Here is a 5408-nt window from a genome sequence, read left to right as displayed (position 1 = left end):
ATTGCTAGGAGTAATCTTGAACTGTCTTGGTTAAGTCCGATCTTCAATGATTATCCTTAGTAATCTAGGTTAGATATTTTATAGATCTTGATTGTTTGTCAGTCGTTTATAGCCGATGATATTTGTCGATCCACATGTTCATTATATTTACATCAATAGAGTAGCCGATTGTTTTACTGAATTATTTTTATACCAATCGATTTGATTTATTTAGATCGGCAGTTATTTATGTTGTATCGGCTTATGAGATTTACATGTCAATTGGGTTTTGGTCGATCGCAACACATGATTCATTGTTTATTTAACTATTTGAGTATATTATTATCGGGTTCTCAGCCGATCCAAGCTCTTAACAGCCGATCGATCAGCCTATCGGCTAAATGCTGCAACACCAACATCCGATCAGCTGGATATTTGGTTACTTATCAGCTCGATAGCCGATTGGCTTTTTTTACAATTTATGTTGTCAGTTACAGAATCAAACTGACTGGCACGCCCGCACACCTTCTAAGAATTTATGTCCTGCACTGGACCTATCTAAGATTGACTCACAAGCTTTCGTGTGTGACACGTCAGATCATATTTTGACATCAACAAAGATCGAACTGAACTAAGACAGTTCTAATCGAGTTGATACGATTACCTTGGCCGGCTGAACGTAGGACTTACCCCTCCACTGGAGATCGAGATGATGCAGCCCCACGTCAGGTGTCAAGTTTCGACAGTGACAAACCTTGGTGAAGAGGGTGGCGATGCGCCAAGAGTAATTGATCTCTTGCTCCTAGTTAGGGCCATTTCATTATCATCCTCTACTTGTGTATGTTCATGATGTTCTGGATATATAAGGGGATCGGGAGCTGCATTTACTTGATTAGATGATGTTCCTATACCTTTCATAGGAAACATATCTTCAAAGAATGTGGCATCATAGGATTCCGTTACAATATTAACTAGTATGTCTGGCACATCGGATCTCACCACTAGAAATCTATAAGCCACACTATTATGTGTGTATCCTAGAAAGACACAATCAACAATCTTTGGTCCAAGTTTGCGCTTTTTCATTATGGGTACATTGACTTTCGCCAAGCACCCCCAAATGCGCAAATATGAGAGTAATGGTTTTCTCCCTTTCCATTTTTCATATGGAGTGGCCTCACTATTTTTAGTGGGCACTCTATTTAGGATGTGACACGCGGTCAATAAAGACTCACCCCATTACACATACCTGCACTATCTAACATGCCGTTAACCAGGCCAGTCAAAGTGTGGTTCTTTCTTTTGGCAACCCTATTAGATTGGGGTTAGTAGGAGGTGTCACTTCCTAAACTATTCCATGATCCGTGCCAAATTGGTAGAATTCATTTGATATATACTCACCACCACGATCTAATCAAAGACGTTTAATTTTTCTTTCTACTTGATTTTCAACCTCGGCCTGTAGATTTTAAAGTAGTTCAATGCCTCATCCTTAGATTTTAGTAAGTACTGGTAACAAAACCTAGTGCCATCATCAATAAATGATATAAAACATCTTTTCCTTGCTTTAGTCAAAACTTCATTCATCTCACAAAGATCTAAGTGAACTAGTTCTAAAGGTGTCAAATTCCTTTCCTCAACTGCTTGAAATGGCTTGTGAGGTTGCATTGCTTGCACACAAATTTGACACTTTGAAGCGTTGACTATGGAAATGTTTGAATGCCAAATAGTAACATTTTTATGAAAATTACTAAGAACGTTGCTAACAAATTTATTTGAGGTGTCTAACAAGGATTCGCGGAAGAAGCCTCCACACTCATATCCTTTACCAAGAAACAAACTAAATTTTGAAATAACAAGTTTATTGGACTCAAACACCAATTTATAACCATCTCGACAAAGTAGAGAGCCATTAACCAAGTTCCTCTTTATTGAAGGCATGTGTTGCACATTCTTTAAAGGGATGAGTTTTCCTGAAGTGAGCTTCAAGCCAACCTTCCCGGTTCCTAGAAAAACAACACTGGAACCATTTCCCTTCAAGATGGAGGTACTGCTTGCAGCCTGATAAGAAGAAAATGAATTAATGTCAGCAGATACATGAATGTTAGCTCCCGTATCAACCCACAAATCGAGGGATTGAAACGCTAAAAGTGCAACAGGAGTAAAATCATACCCTGAAGACAAAGGCTCACTCACAACCATGTTGGCAATGTTTTGCTCCTGCTGTCTAATTTTCTTGCCTTTCTTGCCACAACATTTGTTGGCCTTCTGGCCCTCCAAGCTGCAAACATAGCAAGTGATTTTCTTCTTCTTGAAATTGGTTGTGTTTTTGGGCTTGTGGTTCTGCACTGCTTGCTTGCCCTTGTTCTTTGCATTTGACTTGTGAACTAGGTTAGCATTTGATGTCCCTTCTTGTGCCAGAGTATGTGTGTCTTTAGCACGTGCCTTCTCCTCCACATCCAGGTGGGCAATCAGGTCATCAACCATCAAATCCTCCCATTTGTGCTTAAGTGCAGTGGCAAAACCCCTCTAGTTTCTGAAGAAGCTTGGCAATAATGCCCCCACCACAAATTTAGGATTCACAATGGCACCAAATTGAGACATCTCAGCCACATTCATTAATAGATCATGAGCAGATGAGCCTGCTTAACCAATTATTGGTTACCAACCATTTTAAAGTCGTGATATTGCTCCACAACATATATCCTTCGTCTTGCATCTGAAACCGCAAATTTGTGGTCCAGTGCCTCCCATAGCTCTGCAACACTGGTACAAGCACCATATACATCGTAGAACTGGTCAGACATGAGCGAAATGATGACACCCAAAGCCACATCATTATTTGCCTCAAAATTACCATTCTATCCCCTGGTAAAAAAATAGTCCCTCTCCCTCAGAAGAAGCGAAACAATCGTTCATCTTCCCCAATCTCACCGCCGCTGTGCGCTCGTTTTGCCACCGCCCAAATCGGCGTCCCTTCCCCCATCTCTCCGCCACCGCATGGACCAACATCCTATGCCGATTTTTCCACCACCGCACGGATTGCGTCCCATCCCAATCTCACGGACACCGTATGCACCGGCAGGAATCGTTGTTCGTCCCCGCGGCATTGTGTCGCTGCCGTAATGACAGGATCCCCTACCTCTGAGCCTCCACCATTGAGTTCCCCCACCTTTGGCCAACAGGGAATAGATCTGCCCACTACTGCCCGAGTGGTTACCGACGGCGGGGGCCACACCGATAAGGCCATGCCCTCAGCCTTTTTTGCGTCACCAGCAAGAGTAGAACCGTCCACCTCCACCCTGTCTCCACATGCCTGGTCCCTGCATCCCCCGGCCTCGTCATATTCTAGGTCCATAGTCCTGGCCTCGCTGCTAGTGGGTCGTCTTGCCAAAGACGCAAATGTGGTGAAGTCAACTTTCTCGTGATGAAACCTTCGGATTGCCCTTCTTGGTAAGTGAACTTCTTCTCTAACTCAAGCATAGCGTGTAGCATGCATGTGGAGTTAGATGTGTGCTGACCCCAAAGTTTTTGTCACCATCGATCCTGGCAATGCTGTTAGACTTGTATAAATCATCAACATCTACAACTTTTGTTTTGGTCATTTTGTTATATGACTCTGTTTCAATAATTTGTATTTGAATATCAAATTATGACAACTTCAAACAACATTTTCAAGTACTAAATAATTTCAACTGAAAAAGTCATTACTATCAAAGTTGTATCGTTCATCAAGATCTATAACTTTTATTTGGGTCATTTCTTCATCCGATAAAATAGTTTTTAACATTGTTCAAAAAATATACATTTGTTTTGAGTTACAATAACTGTAAGATCATAGTCATAAATAATATTTTGGGATAAACAATTGACTTGTAAATTGATAGAATTTAGTTTGGAAACAGTTATAGTGTTGATGTGAATGTGTGTGACTAATGTGGGTTAGGTTACGATATCTGTGGCCAAAAGCGGTTGGTTTGTCTCTATGTGTCTAGGTGACTCGAGGTCAACTGTGGTTAATTGCGAGGACCCTGACTAGGTTCAGGGAGGAACCGAGGTCTGGATGGTCGGGATGGCATGTGAAATGGTTGGACTAGAGTCGTGATTCTCGGATGTCAATATCGGTCAACGACGGTGGGATCGTGAGTAGGCTCAGGGAGGAGCTGAGGTTCAGACGATTGAGGATGCCGGGTGATGATGTTGAATACGACGTGGCACATGGTGAAGGAACACTGTGTGGGATGGAATCGTAACAGGCTTCACATGTTGTATGTGTAAGCACCGAAAAAATCGTGGAGAAAGCCGGAATAAAATCGGAGTTGGAAAAGTAGACGCGGAGAGGTTGTTTTGTATTGCTACAGTTACTCGGACTATAGAGTGAGGTATTGTAGCAGTCCGATTACTGTAGCGCGTGGGTACTGTAGCACGGAGGCTTGATTTTGGAAAGTTGGATTCTAATTAGAGATAGTTTTTGGAGATAAGTCCTACTAGGATAAGGAATCTTGTTACTAGTCAGAGATAGATTATTTTGCTATAAAAAGATACCAAGAGGTATGTCCCTGGTGTGATTTTTTTGAAATTTAGTTGTTGATTATATATCAATGATTTTGAGCGGAGTGCTGTTGGTGCATTTTGTAAATATTAGTTGAACCAATAAAGTTGAGAGCATTCAATCTACGTCTTCTACTTTTTATCTATCGGTATTTTTCTAGATCCTGACGATCTGATCGGCGGCTTAAGAGTGGCGCGATCCAACGATCTGATCAGCGCCACAGGAGCGGCGTGGTCAAGCTAATCTCAAGAGCGGCGTAAACTAATTGGTGGCATAGGAGCGACGTAATCAGAGGCAGTCTCAGGAGCGGCGTAACCAGAGGAAATCTTTTATTTTCGCTGGAGGATTTTTGGGTTTTAGATTTACCTACCATTCACCCCCTTCTGGTAGGTGCGTTTAACTCTGTTTCAATCCTATAATAACTACAATAAAGATGTATCAATTTATGAATAATGTATGGTTCCACTTTATTAAAACCAACTTATTGACTAAAAATTTGTTGTCATGTTAGTTCGTAGAATTTTCAGACCAAATTTATATATTATTGAATTATTATGAGTAATTTGGGATAGAAATTGAATTATCCATAGAATATAATTTTATTTTCCATATTTCTCTAGGACATGGGCTATAATGGAACATATGATCATAAATATTATTTTTCTGCAATTTTCTATACATCATATGAATTTCAATACATTAAATGAATTTCTACACGATTATCCAAATTAATTTAAAATTGAACTATGTGTGCATCTTATACGATAAAAAAATTACAAAAAAATATATTTAGGCTTATGTGTTCCATTCTAGTCTACATCCTAGAGATAGATGCAAAATTAAATTATCTTATAAGGACATTTCAAATTTTTGTCCC

The sequence above is a fragment of the Oryza brachyantha genome, chromosome 9, assembly GCF_000231095.2.
Source record: "Oryza brachyantha chromosome 9, ObraRS2, whole genome shotgun sequence".
Lineage (NCBI taxonomy): Eukaryota > Viridiplantae > Streptophyta > Magnoliopsida > Poales > Poaceae > Oryza > Oryza brachyantha.
The sequence above is the reverse complement of the archived record's forward strand: the minus strand, read 5'-3'. Positions refer to the sequence as shown.